Genomic DNA, 25,138 nt, shown 5'->3' on the forward strand with positions numbered 1-25,138 from the left:
TTATCACAATGCACCACAGCTCATTCTATAGAGCAGACATTTTCACCCTCGTTTTGATTCACGAATCTTAGTGTACATATTGTGAAATTCTACAGCACCCCAGTCCTTTTCCACCCTTCCCCTACTACTGACAACTGTAGGGGGAGGATGGTCAGTTTTCAAAAAGGGTTCCAGGTGTGAGCTAGGAAACTATAGACTGATGAACCTAATGTCAATACAGTAAAAAAGATGGTTGAAACTATTCTAAAGAACAAAATGACTGTACATATAGGGGATATCATGTATTGCACTTAGCACTTTTTGTTAAATTGTATGAGACGCTGTTTGGAAATAAATACATATAAAATATATGGTTGGCTTTAAATTGAGCCTAGTTCCTCTGGGTTAGTAATGTACATATAGATAGTCATAGTTTATTGGGATGAGCCCAACATGGGTTTAGTCAAGGAAAGTCTTTCCTCACTAATCTGCTACTTTTCTTGAAGGCTTGAATTTATTTAGTGATTTTTGTATACCGGCATTCATATTGATACATATCGCGTCGGTTTACAACATAAATCAAATGTTAGTTACTACTTTTGCGTATAAAAGAATAAACATGAGGATGGAGGTGAGTCAGTTGATATAGTGTATCTGAATTTCCAGCAAGCATTTAACAAAGTACTTCATGAAAGATTCTTGAGGAAATTAAAAAGACATGGGTAGGAGGCAATATCCTATTGTAGACTGGGAACTGGTTAAAAGACAGAAAACAATTTTCTCATTGGAGAAAGGTGACTAGCGGAGTGCCCCAGGGACCTGTACACGAAACTGCTGCTGTTTAAGAAGTTGCCATACTGGGTCAGACCAAGGGTCCAGCAAGCCCAACATCCTGTTTCCAACAGAGGCCAATCCAGGCCATAAGAACCTGGCAAGTACCCAAAACATTAAGTAGATCCCATGCTACTAATCAGGCTGATACAGTATGGTGCGCTCAGCCGAGTGCACCTTTAGCCCCGGTTTGGCTGCACGTTTTCAAAGCGCTATTTTTACCCCTTATTTAGTGTGTCGAAAATGCATGGCCAACCCCTCCGAAACTAATAGCGCCCGCAACATGCAAATGCACGTTGATGGCCCTATTAGTTATTCCTGCGCGATCCAGTAAGTAAAATGTGCAGCGAAGCCACACATTTTACTTTCAGAAATTAATGCCTGCCCAAAGGCAGAAGTTAATTTTGACCGGCACCGGCAAAGTGTACAGAAAAGCAGAAAAAACTGCTTTTCTGTCCACCTTCCGACTTAATATCATAGCGATATTAAGTCGGAGGCCCCAAAAGTAAAAAATAATTAAAAATTAAAAAAAAAAAAATTTTAAATTGGACACTCAATTTAGCCGGCATCCGTTTTCCAAACCCATGGCTGTCATCGGGTTTGAGAACCGACGCCGGTAAAATTGAGCGCGGCTGTCAAACCCGCTGACAGCCACCACTTCTGTCAGAAAGGAGGCGCTAAGGATGCGCTAGTGTCCCTAGCGCCTCCTTTTACCGCAGGCCCTCATTTAAATACTCGATCGCACGCCCAGGAGAGTGGCCTGGGCAAGTGTCAGGAGAGCGGGCGCTCGCCTCAGAGCGCTGGCTCTCCCGCATTTTTTACTGTATTGGCCCGAATGTCAGTGATAGCAGTGGCTATTCCCTAAATCAACTTGATTAATAGCAGGTAATGGACTTCTCCTCCAGGAACTTATCCAATCCTTTTTTAAACACAGCTATACTAACTGCACTAACCACATCCTCTGGCAACAAATTCCAGAGTTAAATTGTGCATTGAGTAAAAAAGAACTTTCTCCGATTAGTTTTAAATGTGCCCCATGCTAACTTCATGGAGTGCCCCCTAATCCTTCTTCTATCCGAAAGAGTAAATAACCGATTCACATCTACCCGGTTCTAGACCTCTCATGATTTTAAACACCTCTATCATATCCCCCCTCAGCCGTCTCTTCTCCAAGCTGAACAGCCCTAACCTCTTCAGCCTTTCCTCATAGGGGAGTTGTTCCATCCTCTTTATCATTTTGGTTGCCTTTCTCTGTGCCTTCTCCATCGCAACTATATCTTTTTTGAGAAGTGGCGACCAAAATTGTACATACCTGTAAATGACCTACAGATGGGAATCATGAGTAAGATGGTCAAATTTGCTGACGATACAAAATTATTCAAAGTAGTTAAATTACAAGAGGATTGTGAGAAATTGCAATAGGACCTTGCAAGACTGGGAGACTGGGCATCCAAATGGAAGATGGCATTTAATGTGGACAAATGCAAAGTGATGCATGTAGGGAAGAGAAATCCAAATTAAAGCTACATAATGCAAGGTTTCACATTAGGAGTCACCATTCAAGAAAAGGATCTAGATGTCACCATGAAAATATGTTGAAAGCTTCTGCTCAGTGCAGCAGCAAATAGAATGCTGGGGATTATTAGGAAAGGAAAGGAGAATAACACAGAGAATATCATAATGCCTCTGGACATGCATTGAAGTTACTGGGTAATACATTTAAGACAAATAAGAGAAAATATTTTTTACTCAATGATTAATTAAGCTCTGGAATTTGTTGCCAGAGGATGTGGTGAAAACTGTTAGTGTAGCTGGGTTTAAAAAAAGGTTTGAACAAGTTCCTGGAAGAAAAGTCCCTAAACTCATTCTACTAAGGAATGCTAGGTAGGAATTTTTCTATCTTCTTTGGGCTAAGATGATTACACATAAAGATGTTCCTACACCAAATTCCATCCAGCAAGAGGTAGAATCAAACCAATCAGAAATCATCAAAGAGGTATCCCAGACAGAAGGCCATCCACCTTAAAATAGAATAAGGCCCATCACAACTTATCACACAAAGGGAACCCGGGCAGAACCCCAGGAACGCCTTCAGAAATCCTAACATTGTTGAGGGTCTTGGGATAAAGGCTGAGACACACCAGAGCTTATTGGACAAACAGATGAGATAGGCAGCAAGTGCTTCTGCCTCCTGTGAGAAGTCGCATGGCGGGGGCATGCACCTGGGCCACAGGTGGGTGCTGCCTTCTGCCGTTCTTCTCTCGGTGTCAGACATGTCCCAAAATGCCTTCTTCTATCTGCAGAACTTTGCTTTCTTCCTTTGCTGCTTTGATTGTCTGCTTGAAAGATTTCTCACCCAGCAGAGTCTAACACTCTGCTTTTCTGAACGCAGATGTCTTGACAAATTTTTTCACACGATGTAGGAGTCTAAAGGTTTCCTAAGCAACATCACTTCATGTAGCTTGTGTTACTGAACCCTAAAATAGGCCTTTTAAGAGGCACCGCACAGTGAAGATAATTATATGAGTTCGTTATTTAGCTTTGTGCATTCTTAATGGAACATTCAGTCTCCTACTAGACTGTTACCTGCATTTTTCTGCAGCTTCTTAGGCTTTAATTAATATAATTATGGAATGCCACCCCCTTCATCAGCCCTCAGAGTGACGGGATAATGACTCGAAGAAGTCTGAAGGTTGGTTTCTGTGATTAGCATCATCTGAGCAGTTTAAGGACTTCATAGAGCTGGTGTCTTACAAAAAGGGGAAAAAATAAAGGTTTAATGCTACAATGTCTCTTAGGAACAATAACACAAGACTGGATCCTAGTAGTACTGCACTTCTTCTGTCCAAAGCAATTAAGACATGTGCTAGGGCCCTGCCACATAAAAATGTGCACAGGGCTGATATGGCACAAATACAAAGTCCAGACAAAAGGGATGGGGGACGTTGGCACTCTGTTGGGCAGGTCCATTTGGGACAGACAAGAGACTAGTGCCAATGAGAGAGAACGTGAGCCCACCTGAAGCACCAGGGCTCAATACATAAGTCCTCCAGAAGTCAGCAGTGGATGCTGACTAGTATGCACATCTCTAAAAAAAAATAAAATAATAATAATAATAATAATTTGCAGTTTATTCATATAAAATTCCCTGTGGAAGCAAGGCTAGAAAGGAGACATAATGATTTTGTTTATCTCTGAATGTCAGAAGACGGGAACAGAGGTTCTTAAATAAGACAGAAGATGTGCCCTGCTGGGTCCATCAAAGCCCAGCATCCTGTCGCTGACAGTGGCCAATCCAGGTCACAAGTACCTGGCAGATCCCAAAGATGGATCCATTCCTTGTTGCTCACATCCAGGGCTAAGCAGGGTTTTCTCAAGTCTACGTTACCTGGCTACTAATGATTTAGGAACTTGTCCAAACCCCTTTAAAACCCCACTATGCTAAATGCCTTGACCACATCCTCTAGTAATAAGTTCCACAGCTTGATTGTGCATTGAATGGCAAAAATACTTTTTCAGATTTGTTTTATGTCTGCTACTTGCTAGTTTCATGGCGGGTCCCCTACTTTCATTATTTTAGAAACCTTTATCATATCCCAAGCTGAAGAGCCTTAACCCATTCAGCCTTTCATTATTTGGGAGCCACTCCATCCCTCTTTTTTGTCTCCCTCCTCTGCTCTGTCTGAGATGGGGCAACCACAACTGCCCCATTGATCGATATGGAAGCAATCGGATATCTTCTGTCTGAGCTGAGCTGAGGGTTTCAATGCATGGTCCACAGTGACTCCAAGATCCTTTTCCTGGGAACCCAGCATCATGTGGCTATAGTTAGGAGTCTTTTTCCCCATGTGCACATCACATTTCATTTGCCGTTTAGATGCCAACTCATGAAAGGTCCTCCTGCAGTTACTCACACTCTGCTTGTGTTTAACAGCGTTGAATAATTTTGTGTCATCTGCAAATTTGATCACTTTACTGGCTGCTCCCTTTATGAATATGTTAAACAGCACCAGTTCCGATACAGATCCCCTAGTCACTCCACTATTTACCATTCGCCATTGGGAAAATTGACCATTTAGCTCTATTCTGTTTTCTGTCTTTTAGCCAGTTACCAATCCACAGTAGGTCTCGAGCTCCTTTTAATTTCTTAAGGAGTCTTTCATTAGGGACGTTTCCAAACGCCTTTGAAAATCCAGATTCACTATATCAATGGACTCACCCTTATCCACATGTTTATTTCACCTTTAAAATGTTTAGTAGATTTGTAAGGCAAAACCATGTTGATTCTTCACCATTAGCCCATTATGTCTCAAAATTTTTAAGAAGCTATCCTCTAAATAGAACACTGGGACATAATGGGTTAAGTTATGTCTATCCATGTGGCCAGCGATTCTGACCTTAAGAATAGCTTCTGCCATTTTGTCCGGCACCAAAATCAGGCTCATTGGTCTGTAGTTTTCCAGATTACCTCTGAAGCCCTTTTTAAAGATTGGCATTATCTTGACCACACACCAGTCTTTAGGTACCGTAGCTGTTTTTAATGATGGGCTTCAGATTACTAGTAATAGGTTTGTAGTTTTATTGTTGAGTTCACGATGATTTGTAATTCTTTATCAATTTGCTCTATTACATCCTCCATTTTCATTGTGATTTGCTTCAGTTCTTCCGAATCATCACCATCAAAGAATGTTTCCAGTGTGGGTATCTTCCTAAGAACTTGCTCAGTAAAGAATTAAGTAAAGAATTAATTTAGTTTTTCTGCTAGGGCCTCGTCCTCTCTGAGTATCCCTTTTATCCCATGGTCATCTAGTGGTCCAATTAACTCCATCATAGGCTTCTTGCTTCAAATGTTATTACTTTTTGCCTCAATGGCAAGCTTCTTCTTGTCCTGCCTTATTGTTTTACATCTTATGTGCCAAGTGCTTAAGCTCTTTCCTGTTTTCCTTATTTGAATCTGTTTTCCATTTTCTGCAAAATGTCCTTTTGGCTTTGCTTCCTTCACCTCATCATTTAACCGTGCTGGGAGTCATTTGTTCTTCCTTCATCCTTTTTTTATGCATGGAATACATTTTATCTGGATTTCCAAGATAGTATTTTTAAACAATGTCCATGCCTCATGCAAATTTATAACATTTGAAGCACTACTTTTAGTTATTTTCTAACTAATTTCCTCATTTGATTGTAGGCTTCTTTTTTAAAATTAAATGTTTCTGCAATTGTTCTACATGTTTCCCCTCCAGTGATTATGTCAAATTTGTTTGCTTTATGATCCCTATTACTAAGTGGCTCCACCATTGATTGTTATCCCTGGAGGGGTTGGGCAGGTTATCTAATCCCTTTTGGGGGCAGTCCTGGCTTGGAACTCCCATAATATGTTTTAAAGGGATACTGCCCCTTGAAAATTTAGGAAATCATAGGCTGCTAAACCTTACAACAAATATTGTGATCTACAACAAGGCGCCAAAGCTAAACTTTGGATTCAGCATGTTTCTGCTAGACTTTCTTACTGCAGTTAACCTGGTTCCTGCAAATTGGACTGTGCTCTTGTCCATCATTTACTATCAACAAGTACAGGTTTAAAAATAATAGTAATGGCATAAGTACAAAGAAAGCAACTGACTTTCTTCAACCAGACTTGTTTTACAGTATCAGAAAATGACAGAGATACTTATGATGTGGAAACAAATTAATCATGACATGAATGTTGAGGGGAGATATTTCCATGTAATTCCAAAAGGAGCCTATGGCTCTGCAAGGGCAATTTATAAAACATTAAAAAGATAATTCCCAAGCAGTCCCAACAATGAGCTCATCTTTCAGTGGGATAAGAGGTACAAAGACTCTTTATTCATGGCATGATGAGATTGTTGACTCTGCGTTTGCCAATGACCATGGGAACGCTTGGAGTACTGCCTGAGCTCATGAGGGTATCACTCTCCAGATAACAGAAATAATTGCAGCTCTTTGTTCTGGAGGTATCACACACACAGGCTAGTGGGGCTTTTCCACAGAGAGCACGTGAGAGAGAGTGAGAAATACAGAGAAAGCTCTTCTCTCAGAGCTATCTCCTGGAACGCTTCCACATGCTCGAGGTAAGAGAAGTGAATTTTGGATGGCTTTAGCTGAACTAATGTCCCCAAAGCTAGATAGGACACAAAAGAATTCAAAGCTAGAGGTTATTGGTAAAGCTGGCCAACAAAGACTCAAACAAGATAATTACTTCCCCTGTAAATAAGAGTTGGGGACTTAAAACTGAATAGATCCTGGGGATTCAGGGTTCCAGTTATACTTTCTTGGTTTGAGACTTTTTTTCTTAAGATGTTAAGCTTCCATCTTCTTGTTGGAGCTTCTGTGATATCGAGATCCCCATCCACCCATCCCTCTCCTCCAGTGCAGTTACTTTTGGAGAGTGTTGACAACCTGCTGAAGTTTTATATCTGCTAGTTTCCTCCTGCTCCTCTGGATCTCTGTGGCAATCAGAACGGGCCTCTAATGGTCCATTTTCCAGCCTCTCCCCTCAGCCATCGCAGGGACAGTCCTCAGCCACAGGCCATGGCTCACCGCAGAGTCCAGTGTACATGCACCATGACTTGCCACTGGTTTTCCCCATTGTGTGACGGCTGGTTCTCCTGCCCCCCCCGTGAGCACTCCCTCTGGGCTGGAGTGTCTCTTAACATCTCCAAAGCTGAGAGACCCTGAGAACAACTCCACACTATTGTATATATAAGTCCCACCTGCAAAATTCAGGTGTACGACTGTGAAGGACATTCATCAAAGGAACCTAGCTGGTTAAGTAAGGAATTACCTAGCTAGATTGCTTGCACACTTTTAGCTGGATTTATTCAAGGCATTCTCAGGGGCATGGTTAGGTTGGGGAAGAACACTTTGCATGTAGAATTGAATGTTCAAATCTACACACATAGTTTTCTCTGCTCCTCAGGCTGCAGAATCGGGTATAATTTCCACAGGTCCTTCTGCATCCACCTCCCTTGTAGCTACGTTTGTAGAAGAACGTACTCAAATAATATTCCAGTGGTACTCAAAGGTAGAGAGCCCATAAGTACCCATGGATAGGGCCATCCTTGATGAGGGAGAGGGATTGAATTGGGGCAATTGCCCCAGGTCCTGCACTTTGGGGGGAGGGATGGGGCCTGTACTGCCTCACTAGGCCCCCCCCCCCAGCACTAGAATTTTCTGTTGACCCAAAGGCACAGCCATGTATACCAGCCTTCCAGGGCTCCCCTCCGGCTGATTTACCCCAGGATCTGTGCCCTTGTCCTGCCCATGACATTGCATCTATGTGGACTGGAGGAAACTGTCCCAGGGAGGGTAATTTTCTAACTCCCAGCAGAGCGGTAAAGTCTACATCTACGCTGCACTCACAGATTTTACTGACGCTTTCAGAGTGCATGAGCAGCAGCAGCAGCACTGCCCACAGGGAAGAGATACAGAATGCTCTGCCAAGTTCAAGTTCTACACTGCACTCTTCACACAGAGCAACACTTGAGACTATTTAATGCAACACTAGGTTGAGCTGTTATAAATAGCCAGTGGATTCAGTTTATCCTGGTAAACAACAGATCCTTTTCCTATGAAGTATCTTGTAAAATGGTGGGTTTTGGATGTCCTCTAGCGAGATTTCTAACCCTTATAAATTAAAAATAATCTTCAATATGTCTCTGGTGGTCATAATTATGTGCTTCAGTGCCATGGACTGTCCCAAGCAGTTCCTCCGGGCTGTGTCAAATACCTCACTATTGATAACACTCCATGACATCATTTACAGGCAATGTTCAGTTGTTGACAGTATATATCGTGTCATGCACACATTAAAAAGGTAAACAATTAGGGTCAGGTTAACATGAATGTGCTCTCTCTCCTGTAAATAACAGTTGGGGATATAACCTTAGCATCTTAGGAATTCAGGGTTCCAACTATTCTCTCTTGGTTTGAGATCAGCTTTTTGTTTTATATTTTTCTCGTTACTCTGAGGTCATGTGGTGTCTGACAGCACATATCAGAGGCAGAACTGTGAACAAAAAGAACAGACCTGGTTACCTTTGTTACTGTCTTCTTGAGCTTTAGAGGTCTCCGGCTCTCTGGGCCTTATGCCACAATATGGATGAAACATAGCATCACATTTGTAGAAACGTCAGAAACAATAACAGTGTGGATTAAGGATGAACTAAGGCCACTAGACCCATCTATAAGTATTGAACTAGCAAGATTCAGATGGTGATTTTTTTAATATAATATAATAAAGATATCTCAAGGGTGAAGTAGTAACAACATTTTTACCCCAATACAGTAGGTAAACAAGGCTCAGATCATACTATTCCTCGCCTAAGATGTCGCAGAGAATCAGTGCCAGAAGTGGACTAGCTAGGCAGGGGACGGTGAGATATGCATTACATGTAATAGATGTTGTTTTGACTCCTTTTAAAAAGGTTCCTAGCCCTGCATTATATTTTTTTACTGGGAATTTTGAAGTCTTATACAGGCTTGCTTCTTACCGTGTGACTCTCTAGCTTCTTTATCTTTTAGTTTTGACTCTTCCAATACACAATAGTGGGGTCATATTGAATGGGGTGACTTAGTCCATGCATGGAACATCTGGGACATTTGCTGCAGTAGCGTGAAAATAGATGTAGGACCAAACCATCAATGGAAATCCAAAAGGCAAGGTTAAAATAAAGTGTCCAGGACTTTTTGCAAATTAAGTACAGATACTTTTGACTATTCCTTGTGCTTTTTGGACATCTGTTGCAATGACAGAGAGAAAGAAGGAAGTTAGAAGTAAAATCTTGTCAGCTCAGTTCCATTCATGTAACATGACAGCTTCTAAATTTCCATAGCAACTGCAAAAGGCTAATGCAGCTTTCTTCTTAGAAGGTGATGGTTTTGGGAGTGCTTCCGATTCAGGCATTGTTACATTGCTTAGATTAGAAGGTGGTCTTATTATAAACTATGGGCTTCTATCGATGTTCAAAGAGCAGCAGAGCATATGCAGTACCTGGCAGAAGCCTCCCATCACACAAGTCTGACCTGTGATCCTTTGACCAGAGATTGCCGGTTATAATGGATGATATGGACAAACTACACTAGGAATAAGGCTGGAGCCACCACACGGGCGTAGCAAATGTAATTTATTGCTGCCGTGAGGTACCTGCTGGTGGTATTGTTCTACTGCGTGTTACAGTCAATTGCCAAGGAGCTGTTGTCTGCCTTGCTTTCTGCAGGTGGCTGTGACATCTGCATGATGCCAATGGTTGCTACTATAAATCTGACTAAAAAATGAATGCGTACTAAATCAAAACAAAATGGAAAAAATAAGCACACTACTATCAACCAACACTGTCATAGAAACATAGAATATGATGGCAGGTAAGGATTGTAGGTTGGACTGCCACCTCACTCCAGGTCAACGAAACAGACTGATCCAGTCCTGTTTTGTCCCATTGATTGCATGAACTTGAGATTATAATTTTCTTAGAAAAATCAATAGAAAAATCAGATCTACAATCCATGCTCACAATAGGGCAAAACCAGCGCAGGATCAATCTGGTTGGTTGACCTGAGTTGAGGTCACATTGTTAACTGTAATGCCGGTCCAGTAGGGTTGTTGCATTCAGTTCCACAAATGTGCAAAACATAATGAATGAACGGAAAATGTGCGCTCAGAAAAGAATACAAACAAATAAAGGAGAGATTCGAACGTCTCTCAAACATCAATAATATAATACAATATAGAGAGAAAAACAATAATTATACAATGAATTAACAAATTCTTAATACCCAGATTTTTATTCTATATAACTAATACATCTGGAAATCTCCTGTTACATACAATACATAACATTCCCCTTAATTATACAATTAAAAAATAGCCACATTAAAATCCACATTCCACATGAATCAGATCACAACCCTCCCCAGACACATTCACTCATGTTCACAATCACACCTATTCCTATAAAAATAACTCTAGATACAATACAATAAATTCCCTAATACACATTGAACTCCAACCCTTTTCCTCTTATTTTCATATCATGGTTCATTAATTACATTTGTTCACTAAATTCTCTTGTAATTCTTCCACCGAGGAGTTGTCCAAACACTTTTTATGTTTGCCACCCAAATAAATGGAGTTCTTCTTGCAATACCCTTCAACATGAACGGAATTAACCCGACAAAGGATCCCTCGTTTCACCTACTCGATAAGATTCAGCCATCTGCTGACAACATTACTAAATGACACATTTTTCAACATCATTTATAAAGTTGTTCTTCTCATAGATCACATAGGGACCAAGTCTCTAATGGCCACAAATGTTCAAACTCATCATAATCCAGTGATCACCCAAACATATCTCGTCACGCTGCTCATTTAATGTGGTTCCAACAAAACACTGCCTCTCACAAAAGCACCCACACTTTTTCATCTATTTTCATTTTGTATAAAAAAAAAACAAAAAACCCCATGGCCCTTCAATCGCCCTCTAGCCCTGGGTCTGCCCAGCTAGGCCCCTATGATCTCCTCCCACCCCTTCAAGCAAATCCTGGGGCCTGGGCCTACCTGGCTGGGCCTTCCCAGACCCCTCCTTCCCCCCCCCCCAGAAACCCATGTGCCAGGGCCAAGGACCTCCTTCCCTGTCCACTAATTAACCCCTTCTTGAGGGTCCAGGTAGAAATGAAGGGAAGGGCAGGAGTGAAGCCATTTGTCCATGCCCTGCATGCTGAGATAGTTAAAAATAACACTGGTGGTTCTGTCCGGTTTAATTTTGTTCCAGTGCTATAGGTCCCCAGTTCATCTTTGGTTTTCCTTTCATTACCTCCCCTGGGAGATGGTTCTATGAAGAAAGATGAATACGTAATAGTGAACTAACTCTTTGCACTTTCATATTTCTCCCAAGATTCCCCCTAATTACATTGGAGATTCTTGGGATCCTATTTTAATTTTTAGTATTTCTTATCATGGTGATCTAGCACTGACTCTGTGTGACCTTGGGGAAGTTAAGTTCCCTCCGTGTATTGGTTCTGATGGTTTTGGGACTGAATGTAAGAGCTCAGACAAGTCCTCCATGCCCCCGCATCACAATTTACCCAGCTGTTTTGGGGTAAAGCTAAATATTCCATCTTCTCATGTCAAAGAGAATCCGTCGCTGCAATGTACACTCCAGGGGATGGCTGCTGATCTGTTTTGAGTGGAATTATTTGAATCTCTCCAAGGTCAACCTGTCAGCTGTTTGAGGATCACACATGATGAACAGAATTTGCAGTTTTAATGAAATGTGAAAAGTTTACAAATTACAGTAAAAATTGTAATTTTTACTACAGTATGACTTGTGCTCACTGACTTTGAAGTCAATTAAATCTGAATTTCACTGAAACAACATGAACCCCCTGTTCAGGCTTTGCAGCCCTGTCTTATTTCCACTTGGCAGAGTTTTCAATGCATTTTCATTCCCTTTGGCATGACTTTGCGTTGACCCAGTCCATGCCGCGTGTTCCAGGAAGCCCCATGCAAAAACTGATGACTTGGGAATTCTCACTCGCGAGCCTGTCTTTTTTCTGCAGACAGTGTCAGAAGACATTTCTTGGCCGAGCCAGTAAGTGAATACCATACAAGGTTTCCTGTGGGAAAATGGTGACTTATTCCATTTTTAACCCATGATAATTGAATCCATGTTGACATGCGACCCTGGGTTACATATTTCTAATGCTTTCTTTGCATTCTGGGGATGGGAATGAGAAGGGGCTAGGGGGGCAGAAGAACAGTAGTTTGATATCTTTGGCACACACTTCATGGATAAGTGAGCTTTTAGCTGCCACAAATCAGGAAGGAGAGAAACACAGGAAATTGAGGTCACAATAATAGATGACGGAACTGGCGATCAGTAGAATGGTCTTAGTCTGTTTTGTGCGCTCAGTGGAGATGATTTCAGCACCATCACATGGGGTTAGACATAGCTGGGCCGTCTGCATGTCTTTAGAGCTGAACCATGCAGTTGCATGCGATGGGCCTGCTGCACAGTTAGCTGCTTCGTTTCCACTTTCCCCAGTGTTGTACTCTAACAAGAACAGAAGCAGGAGAAACCAGTGGAAAGAAATGGCTTATTGGTTTTCCAGGTAGATACCATTTGTGTTCTTGTTGTAAGAAAAGTAAAATGAAACCTGAAAAGTAAGGTCCCTATGCACAGCATCCACAGTCGGTGGTGGGAGAAAGAGCGCCTCCTACTGGGAATGCATCAGGCCAGACATATGGCAGCAGTTCATTCTCTCAGGGGCAGGGTGAATCCTTCCCTCCTCCACGTCCCCAGCCCAGGGATGGGAGGTGCGAGGAGCCACAGGTCCCCCTAAAGCTGATGCAGGGAACTGAGTATCCTCCAGCCTGTGAGCCAGGGTGATTTATCCAAAGGAGAGAAAATTAGCAGGAGGGTGCCAGAGAACAAGCAGCAGCCTCAGAGATGATTCCTCTGTGCCACGGTGCCTCTGGAGATGCATTTGCCACATGTTGCAGTGGCTGGCGGGGAATTCAGGCTTTTGGGCTGTGGATTATTCACACCCAGATCTTCTTTTTAAGACTTCTAAATGCCATTTCTTGTGTTCCCTATCAAAGGCTGTCTCTGCCCCCATATGTGGGAGGCTCCAGTGATTCAAAAGGCTGGTTGATAAAACCATGATTTTTTTAAACGGAATGACTTAGGTGGCATTAAAAACTGTACAGCACTTTCCCAGCTGCTCCTGCTGTACAGATCTGTGTGGCTAATAAACCTGAATACACTGACAATGCAGAGCTGACACAGAAAGGATACCTGTGACTGAGACTGTGCTTTCAGTCATAACCTCAACCTCCCAATGGCCACGAGATGACATGAAGAAGCATTGTATTAGGTCTGTCCTAATGCACTGTCAGCTCCATGTGTACACTGTGGCTCCTCCACTCTGCCACTGTTCCTTCATTTCCCATGACAGCCCAGACACAGAAGGAGACTGAGATGATTACTTGCAGAGGCAGTGTAGCAATTTTGCACTGAATCCTGGTCCTCCTGCTCTGCTGCCTAGCATTTTGCTGACTTATCCTACATATCACATTTGTCCGACCTACTGCACTTCTGCTGAGGATAAGGTTGAATATAGCTGCATGGCTGTACTCAGTGCTTAAGTGCTATGTGGCCAGTCTGAGCAGTGCAGTACCCAGAGACTTTGATTATGGAAGAAGGAGCTTGGGTTGGACAGACATGTGCTCGGGATGGTTTCAGTACAGTAGATCATGCTATGAAGCAGGGGATACAATAGATGACTATGGTTCAAAGGTGGAATAACAGATTATCTGGTGGGCCCTATTACCCAGGTTAGGTCCTACATTTACAAATTATAAAATTGTAAGGTTTACTTCTGTACTCACTGGGTCACTATATAGGGAGGGAGGTAGGATTGAGGGGGATAAATAGGTTTGGTTGGTTTGAAAAGTTTATTAATGTCTATTTTTGTTCAGGAATTAAGCCAGAAACCTCTTTAAAGTTTGTAAATATTTTGGAAAGTTGCAAGACTTATGTTTTTGCAGAACATAAAAACTCAACCACACTGCTAGCAAATATCTAACATCAAATGAATTATCTTTCTCTCCATCTTCTTTCCACCCCACTGGTCAAGCTAAAAGAGCTCAGGGAGCTGCAAACAAGGTACTTCAATAAAGGCATATAAGCATCATCGTTTCTATCAACTTACAGCCCACATCTTCATCTCTACCAACTCAGAGCCCACTCAAGAATCCCTACCAGCTCATGACCTACTCACCATGCACTCCACCAGCTCACAGCCAACTCCTTCATCCTTACCAACTAATGACTCACTCATTCATTCCTACCAATTAATGACCAATTCCTTCATCCATTTCAACTCACAGCCAATTGACTCAGGACTGCCAATTTACACAATTTACACAATTCCTTCATCCCTACCAACACATGACTTACACCCTCATCTGCACCAACTCACGATGCACGCCTTCATCCATACCAATCACATCCCATTCCCTCAATCCCTTCATATCTCACTCCCTCATTCATGCCAACTCACCCTCTGTTTTAAATAGACCTTGTTAACTTGTTAACTTTTATTTTATTTTTATTTATATACATTTTCCTACAGGTAAGGCACAAGGCAGATTACGTAAAAGTGGGATACATTGAGCAGACAATAATGCAAACATATAGACTGAGCAAATTGATGCAATAATGCAAGATCCATAAAAATGAGATACAGTGAGTCTATGAAGATGTGTACAAATGGGACCAGGTAAATTAACACAAGGAAGGTGAAGTATATCTGGGGATCAAAGGGAGGAGAATGGTTTGATAACAGGATGAGTCAGAAGATGGTACTCAAGGCTACAAACCATTAGAAGAGGACAGGGAAGTAAGGAAGGAAGTGCATAAAGGGTCTAGGTCTGGCTTGATTTTTTTTGTGGAAGGCAATGTAACAGGTTTTCATGCATAGTACTGGGGTGCTGGGGGGAAGGGTTTGTCCCAAAGTTCTGGTACAAAGCAACTGAATTCTTGTAGTCTTGTGCATGTGAGTCTAGCTGATGAGCGTGGTGGGGGGAATAGAAGGGCCTTTTGGGAGGACTGTTGCGGGAGAGCAGGTGAGGAATAGGTGGGAAAGATGCTCAGTAACCAGTTGGTTCAAGTATTGGAAGACAAAGCAGAGGGCTTTTCTCTGGGAGTCAGTGTAACTTCTCCAGAATTGGTTTCACATGTTCTGTAACAGCTGGAGGAGGTTGAGACTCTATTGTAAGATCCCATGGCATAGGGAGGTGCAGTAGTCTCTGTGGTTAGTGATTAAGGAGTGTATGGTGGTAGCTAAATCCTTTTTCTTGAAGGAGCTGCAAAGTTGACAAGTCTGGGGCATGTGCAAGAAGGAGGTTTTACCATGGCTGGAATGCAGGTTTGCAATGGGAGGGGATGGGCGAGTTGCGTCCCCAAGTCTGTGTATAGGGACTTTAGGGAGTAGGGGTGTTTCTGATTTAAAAAGGGTAAAGTTCCTAGAGGATGTCCTTGTCTGCTTAACCAACTGCATTGTGGACATAGTAGTCCTGTGGTTCCATGGGGCCAGTTAACAAGTGCTGTTGTATACATAGTTCCTTGTGAAGCAAATATTAGGCACAAATCAGACTTTATGTGCCAGTTACTGAAATGAGCCCCGCCAGTGCTATGCAACATTGCAGATCTGCAAACTCAAGGCCCCACAGAAATTAGATTCTTTTGGACTGTTTTCTCATATACTCGAGGAAGCCACATGTTATAGAGTTTGGAAGCGTTGGTCTTTAATTAGCTTTTCATGTTTGCATTGTGCTGCATGGTTTCTAGGTTGCGGTTGGTTGTGTTTAAAGGACAAAACATTGTAGTGGGAATGTGATACTCAGCTCGTATTTTTCAGAAAGAAAAGGGGAAGGGCTGCAGCTTACACACGTCGGTCATGGGGAGAAGAGAAGAAATGACTCTGCTCAGGTTTCACATCTTCCCTCATTCTCACTAACTGCCGGAGAACATCAGAATCCCACTAGCTCTACTGAAGCCCCAACCCTGAGGCTGCTTTTTGTAAATAATAGAAAAGGCTTTTTCATTTTTATTCACTTGGAAGGACAGCTGTTGTTGCTGAGAAATTCTCTTTCTTACAAGTCTGTAGATTCCAACTGTACTGATGACTGCAATTCCTTACATCCATGGTTATACTCACTGGAAGAGCACAATATGAATAGCACTTTCTTGCTATTGATGGTATGCATCACTGAGCATCCAAGTGAAACTGACAGAAGGCTCAGAGACCCTTCTGATCTAAAGATGAGAGCTCTGTGAAGGAGGCCTTCCTTTTCTCAGACCATGCTTTATATCTTCTTAGGTGCAGTTCCTACACCCTGCCATTAGAGACTGCTGAAAACTGCTCACTGTCTACTGCTTTGTAATGTGGGTAAAAATACTCAGCATAAGAGATCCAATGGCAGGTTTGACAGAGTTTTAATATCCTTATATTTCTGGTACTGAAAGAGGCAAATGTTTCTCTGGTTAGGCTATGAATTGCCATTCTTGCCCCAACTCTCAAACTCTTCCACTGTGACCTAGTTCCTCTCCTGGTCTCTCTAGCTTTGTATTCTTAATCATCTCAGTGCTTTTGGATGAGTGATAGAGACAAACAGGATTATCCTGTCATGTGACCCAAAGACACATGCCAATCATGGCCAAGCGCCTATAGTAGATGCAGTAGCAAATATTAGGTAGCTCATAAATCCATAAGAGAAGAAACCAAATTAATGTCACCTCAACGCTTTCTGTTTCTTCTTGGATGCAGTAAGATCTATATTCAGATACAGTATGGTTAGCAAAGTTAGCCAGATAAACCTACGGAGGTACATTCTATAGTACAGCTGCACTATTGAATATAGCCGGCTATCTTTAATTAGCTGGCTAAACATATCCAGTTAACTTTAGGACAGCTCTTTGGCCTAACCAGATGTAGCCAGCTAAGATAGCTCTGAATATTGGAGTTAGCCAGTTAACTTAGCTGGCTTATTCAACTCCTCCCAGTTTCACCCCTAACTTAGCTGGCTAAATTCTAGCCCCTCAGAAGTTATCCAGATAAGTGCTCAAATATTAATTTAGCCAGCTAACTTCTGAGTTAGCTGAATAAATGCTTCGGAATATGGACCTCAGTGTGCTTGCCTTACTTCCTGAGTCAGTATGTGCTGATCCAGCTGAAAAGGAAGGAATAAGCTTGCATTTTGATAACAAAAGTTGCTAAACATCTGAGCAGGAAACCACTGTCTGTGGCCTCCTACCAGTCCTAGTGGTAGAGCCAAGGTGGCTACACACAAGCATCAGCCTGAACAATAAGAAGGAAACACAACATCTACGTGAAGAGCGGCATGGGTGTGAATTATGTGTTGCAGTGTAGTTGATGCAGCCTCATAGGTGAAGCAACAAGAACGTGTCCTGTAGTGGCTGGAGCTTCACCTATACCAGCCTCTTCCCCTGAAGGTTCAGCAGGTCTTAGGCTAGAGCAAAAGTCCACAGATACGCCGGAGTCAGGGCTGGCAGCAGACAGATGTAACCAAGAGTGGTCAGGTCCAGGCAGAGGTCAGCTCCGGGAGTGAGGTCAAGAGTAGACAGAGACGTACTGAGCGAGATGGATAAGGAAGACCGGCAGGGCAAGGCTGGAGATGCAGGAGACTGCTGCTGAGGCAGACAGGAAGTGAAAAAATACTTTCTACGATGAGAACTAAATCTGCTGCTTCTTACTTTCATGGAATCCATTTCCTTTTTTTTTTTTAAGTATTATTTAAAAAGGTAAATAATTGTCCTTTATTTGCCTGTTCATCCCACATATGACTTTACAAGCTCCTATCCTGATCCCTCTCAGCTGTCTGTGTTCCAAGCTGAAGAGCCCTCGCCTGCGTAGGGGAGATGTTCCATCCCCTTTACTATTTTTGTCACCTTCCTCTGCACCTTCTCTAGTTCCGCTGTGTCTTTCCTGAGATGGACCGACCAGAACTGTACACGGTACTGGAGGTGAGGGTCTCACCATGCCTTAGTACAGAGGCGATATAACGTTTTCTGTTTTATTCCCTGTTCCTTTTCAGATCATTCCTATTTGCTTTTCTGACTGAGCAGAGGATTTCAATGAATTGTCCACAAGGACTCCAAGGTCCTTTTTCTGAGTGGTGACCCCTAATACGGAACTCAGGAGTAAGGCAAATATACCTTGAGGCTGGTCTGTGGGGGTGCCACATTCACCCCTCTTTCTGGGCCTCAATTTAATCATTATTTGTACATGATGAACAAAGAAAGGGAAAATTGTGACTATTTCCAAGCTCCCTGAAGCACTAAAACAGGGTGAAGCTGCCAAGTGCGGAGGCCTAGAGTCTGCCTAGAAAAATGGCAGAGCTTCAGGATCCGGGCTCTGGCAAAGGCCTCTGAAAAGATTTCAGAATCTAAATATGTGCAGGGAGAAATTATGCCCTGAACCTGTGGTGGCTGCTGGTTTTGCATCCAAGTTTTATTATTTACATTACAGCTTTGATTCCAAAAAAAAAACCCCCATCTCCCAGACACTGTTTCATTTTTCCGACCCTCTCAGAGAAAGCCACTGTCTCAAAAACCAAATTCACACGAGAATTTCGTATTCAAATTTCACAGGGCAAGGAAGCATGAGCTGACTTTTCAAGTTCTCTGCTTTCATTCCTGTGACCAGAGCACAGTATAGCGCCAGGGCTACCTTTACAGGCATTTGTCTTAATCCACTTTTCCTGCTTAAACACGTTTTGTATTCTGCACCAGGAAGGTCATTTGTGTTGAGCGTGCGGATTCTGCCTCCCTCACACCAGCTCCTTTTCTATCCCAGCCCAGTCCCGGAGGGAGCAGGTGCAGCACCATCCAGTACTGGGGCTTTCAAGAGTTCATTAGCACATCTCCAGAGGGTTAAAGAGCATGAACGACAGACCTACCTTGAATCTGAATGTGACTTGCTCAAGCTCACATAAACAGGCCGATGTACTAACCCATGATATTTTCTGCTGCTTACAGACCCTTTGCCATACTATTTTGCTGTGGATGCTCGTTGTTATTAGGTAAGGCAGCTTGGTGCAGTTTTGTTTTTTTAGTTATATTCTGCCTTCTGTGATTGGGTGAGCTACTTCAAAATGGATTTCATTCGGGTACCGTGGGTTTCTCTGTCCCGATCTAAGTTTATATCTGAGGAATGAAGGGTGAAGTGACTTGCCCACAGTCACAAGGAGCATCAATGGTTTGAATCCTGGCTTCCCTGGTTCTCAGCCCACGTCTATAAACCACTAGGCTACTCCTCCACTCCAGCCAAGATAATGGGAGCATCACTAATACCTTCAGACACTGACAAATATCCTCTTAGTTCTACAGGCTTTTATTTTGTACATTTTATACTTTTTGGCTTGTGCAGAAACAAAAGAAAAGGTACAGAGAAGGGCAACCAAGATGATTTAATGATAAAGAGATTAGGGATGGCTGAGAGGAGCTATGATAGAGGTCTATAAAATAATGAGTGGAATAGAACAGATAAACGTGAATCAGTTTACTCTTTCAAAAAGCACAAAGACCAGGGGGGACACACAATGAAGTTACTAGGTGATACATTTAAAACAAATAGGAGAAAATACATTCTTACTCAACACATAATTAAACTCTGGAATTCATTGCTGGAGGGCGTGGTAAAAGCTGTTAGTGTAGCTGATTTAAAACAAGGTTTGGATCTATTTACTATTTGGGATCTTCCAGATACTTGTGACCTGGCTTGTCCGCTGTTGGAAACAAGTTACCAGACTTGATGGACCTTTGGTCTGACCCAGTATGGTAAATCTTGTGTCCTTCAGAGTATATTCATGGGATGGAGTCAAACTGACTACCGATAGGATGTGGGATGCTAACTTCCATCCATTTCTAGCATGGAAGGGGCCCTGGAGATCCCTCCCTCCCTCTTTGTCCAATAACATTTTCAAAACAAGCTCTTCTTCCACATGACCAACAACAAAGCAGCTGAGGAGTTCGCTAAGGATACAGATGAAGTTTTCTCTCATAAAGCCACTTCTGAAATCTCCTTGGGTTTGTCTGTCTCAGGGCAGAATTCGGTGCTGAGTGCAAGGTTTGCATTACCAGAAAAGAATACTTGGAAAGTTAATTGTGCCCCTTCACACACACACAGACTTCCCCCACCCCCCCCTGACGTAATTCTGTGTATGTCATGGCACATCTGCAAGCGATCAGTAAGCACAGGAAAGGAGATGCATGTAAACAAAGCCCCCTCCATGCCCACTCCTGCTCAGAAATCACAAAATGAGAACAGAGCTAAGCCCAGGGATTTTCTGAGGCCTGCGAGGAATGCGGCAGAAAACCTGGCTCCATGCCATCCATAGGGCGAATGCTGGCATCTGCTGCAGGTTGTGAGCACTTTCATGCATAAAGAGCGTGGCCATGCATTGGTTATCACATTTTCAGTGACAACTCTGATACCCGCAGCCAATGTCACTTCAGATTTGGCATGCGGGGCTCACGGGGCCTCAGGCTGAGCTGGAGGTGGGCACAGTGTGGGCAGTATAGAGTAATCAGGGCTCTCCTGCGCAGCGGTGTGAGCCAGTCCAGCTTTCGCTGTGGGCTTCAGTCGTTGCTTGCTCTCCCGATGGGAAGAGCATATGAGTGACAATCTTCTGGTGAGTTTGAAATATGCAGTACTGTGCAATCAAAATAGCAATGCACCGGAAAGCAAAACCAAAGAGGTGGCCTAGAGAGTGACAGGAATGGGAAGCAGGAACCCAGCAAGCATGAATTACAAAAAGAATAAGCTCTGCCCTGAAGAAGCACTGATTAACCTCTCCCTGGTCAGGTGGCCAAAGTCTGTAAGTGACTGAGGAATTTACCCTCATCACACAGAAACATAGAAATGATGGCAGAAAAGGACCAAAATGGTCCATCCAGTCTGCCCAGCAAGCTTCTTATGGTAGCATCTGCTATGCCTGCAGGTTATTCCATGTTTATCTTAAGGATAGCAACTATTGCTCTGTGCAGTTATCCCCGAGCCTTATGATAACCCATAAACATTTACTGCTAGCAACACTTTTACTGGGTGAGGAGCTTCCTGAACATTCAGGCACTGCTGCTTGACAGGCTCTGCATATGGACTTGGCCTTAGAAGTAGTCCTGTGTTTTCTTCCCCTTATGTCTGCACATTCGTTTCTAAAAACGTAAAAGTGGAGGCCCTTGTTGGTTGCTGTCTAAATCCAATTCCCCTTTTCCCCTGCCGTTGAAGCAGAGAGCAATGATGGAGTTGCATCGACAGTATGATGGCTTATTGGTTAAGGGCAGGGACCACCACACCAGCAAGTTACCCCCATGCACGTTTTCTTCATTCTCCATCCTCTAGCCTATAGGGATCCACAGTGTTTATCCCATGGCCCTTTGAATTCTTTCACTGTTTTGGTCTTTACCACCTCTGGCATTGGTTCTGAGCTCCTCCCTGGAGTTTCATTTTGTGACTCCTAGGTCTACTGATTTCTTTCCAATGGAAAATTTTTGGCGTTCATACATCATTTAAACCTTTCAGGTATCTGAAGGTCTGTATCCTATCTCCCCTGCGCTTCCTCTCTTCCAGGGTGTACATATTTAGATCCTTCAGCCTCTCCTCCTCATAGGTCTTCTGATACAGACTTATACCATTTTGGTCGCCCTTCTCTGGACCACCTCCATCCTGTCTCTGTCACTTTTGAGATAAGGACTCCGGAACTGAACGCAGTACGCCAGGTGAGGCCTCACGAAGGATCTGTACCAGGACATCACCACTTCCTTTTTCTTACTGGTTATTCCTCTCTCTATGCAGCCCAGCATTCTTCTGGCTTTAGCTGTGGCCTTTATAAACTTATAAAATGAGTTTTAGCATTTTATTTTACTGCACATGTATTTGATTTTACATTAAACATCAGCAAACAAAATAAATCTTCAGCAGAAACCAGAATCAGACCACAACAAATACCAAGAGAGAGAAAAAGAACCCAATCTGTAAGGAACAGAATAATTCATTATCCAAATACATTTGATTCTGACAAGCGGAAGGCCAGCAAATTCAAGGAAGAAGCTCAAGGTCACAAAACGTTATGCCCAATGCAGAACATTAGAAGGGTAACCCAGCAAAAGAAAAATAAACTGGAGGAGACAGCAAAATAAACCACGATGAATGATGGAAGGGGCTTTAGTGTTGTCCCAAGAGTTTGAATTTCAGGTGCTGCTGAGTGTGACAGCTCTTGTGGTGGCATTTTGCTTAGATTAGGACAGGAATTCTGACACAGTTTTTTAAGAAGACTCCAGATGTGTTAAGAGTCCCTCCGTCTAGAAGGAAAAAGCTTCTGTCCTTGATGCAAGAGGTGATACCACTGGGAGCTGAGTTTGCTTTCCACGATCCATGATAAATGTACGCTTCAAATCCGAGATGTATTGTATATTTGGGTTCACTTTACTTCAGAAAGAAAACACTTTTCTCTTCTCCGGATTACTTGAACAGGCAGGGGTCATTTCTTGTTCCACGATCCTTACTGGCGGCATGACCCAGTACGTAGAGTCGAGGATTTCAAATCAATTCCCTGCCTACGGCTCACTTTTCAACCTCACAAACTCAAAATGGGGCAAATAACTGAATGGAAAATGGGGGTCTCGATGCCTTGGTCTGTGGAAAAGCAGTACAGGGCATTCCTTCTTGCGTATCAAGCCCCAAGTCATTGAAAAAATATTTTATTTCCTCTTGTGCTGCATATTGCTATATAAAAGCCACTGCAGTTCTTATTCTTGCCTGTGATTTACTTCCAGGAGGGACACATTTGGCCAGACCTGGCTTTTGCATCGTCAGCTCAGTGCATTGTGGTATTTGTACTTCCGTAATTCTCCCAAGACCAAAAAAAGAGAGAAAAGGTTAAGGCAATTAACAGAAGGTGAATGTATTTCTCCCCCTTCCCCCTCATCTGTGATGGGAGGAAGCTTTGCAGTATTAACTCTTCCAATGTGGTGGTACCAGCAGGGGCACACAGGCTGACGCAACCCTTAGGTGCAACCGACTCAGTGAAGCCAGGAGGAGAAGAAGATGGATAGACAGACCCACAGTGCCAGGGAAGGGAAGAGCCCACTTCCCTGCTGTCACTGGAGAGGGGAGAAGAGACACGAGAGGCAGGGAGAAAGCAAAGAGAGAAGAAAACAGCAAGCGCCTGACTGCCGCGGTTAGATGAGCTGAAGGTTGCCCGGTGGCCACATCAAAATTTATTTTTTTTTTGGACAGCACTGTGTATGTTGAGTAGTGTCACAAAAGTGATAAGTAGTAGTAAGAGTAGCAATCTGGGGAGTCCAGCCAGTTGGAGGAGAGTAAGGAGATGTGGAGAGCCTATGAAGAAGGCCAGTATGGGAGCGAGCTATTGGGTGGTGGTGAAGGGATAGCTGAGGAGCTTGCACCACCTACGTCATGATGCATGAGCCACCACTGGGCATACATATTTTGGCTCTCAAACAAAAAGCTTACACACATGGGTTGAAGACACTGGCGTGTAGACATTAATATTGCTCGGACATCTTTAATTGTACTGCTGAATTGTAATATCTTTGTTGTAACTCACCTGGAGCATATATGTGTACAGGTGAGAAGTAAATTAAATAAATGCGTTTGCAATGATAAAAAGGCTTCCATACAGGCAGAATAATCCTAAGAAAAACAAAGTTTATATTTTTGAAACAGGGGAAATGGCTCTAATAAATGCTTAGGAGAGTTTCACATTACTGCATGATCTCTGCAAGCTCAAATTTTGTAATGAATGCTTTGCACACTCCCACTATCATAATTTAACAAAGTAGCCCACAGCTGATGACATCCTTGTTTTATGGAGTTCAGACAATGATGCCATTGGCATGTGCCAAGTTTGGGCTAATGTTGGCTTGACAATGCAGTGTTAGCATCCAGTTCACAATCATAACAAGAATTTTAAACTGAGAACCGTGGAAGCGACTATATATATATATATATATATATATATATCTGAAGCTGATCTATTCCATGGTCAGTTTCCTGTGGATCTGCACACAGAATTTTCCATGGAATCTTGATTGTCTCACAGAATGCACTGCACCTCTCTGCACACGTCAAAGAGATACATTCACATTGTCAGAGCAACACGAGTCATAAAAAGCATAAAATGGTTATGGAAAAAACCAAAGAGGCATGGAATGAATCGTACTAAAGAGTAGGATGGGAGTTAATGTTTGTTTGACAGAGCGCAGTACAGACATGCTTCCAGAGCTTTTTATCACTGTTTTGTCATTTCATGTTGTTGCAGTTCTCATTCAAGAGAACTGAAAAAATCTTGGATTGTATCTTCTCATCTTAGAATGGCAGAGAAAAGTCTAGAAATAAAACATAAGAATATAAGATTTGCCATACTGAATCAGGCCATCAAGATTTGCCATACTGATTCCATCAAGTCAAGCATTCCGTTTCCAACAGTGGCCAATCCAGGTCACAAGTACCTGGCAGGATCCCAAATAGTAGATAGATCCCATGCCGCTAACAACCAGGGATAAGCAGTGGATTTCCCCAAGTCCATCTTAATCATGGTTTATGGAATTTGCATCCAGGAACTTGTCTAAACCTTTTTTAAACACAGCTATACTAACAGCTTTCACCATATCCTCTGGTAACAAATTCCAGAGTTTAATTATGCATTGAGTAAAACATATATTTTCTCCTATCTGTTTTAAATGTATTACCTAGTAAC

This window comes from Rhinatrema bivittatum, chromosome 18, assembly GCF_901001135.1.
Source record: "Rhinatrema bivittatum chromosome 18, aRhiBiv1.1, whole genome shotgun sequence".
NCBI classification, from domain to species: domain Eukaryota; kingdom Metazoa; phylum Chordata; class Amphibia; order Gymnophiona; family Rhinatrematidae; genus Rhinatrema; species Rhinatrema bivittatum.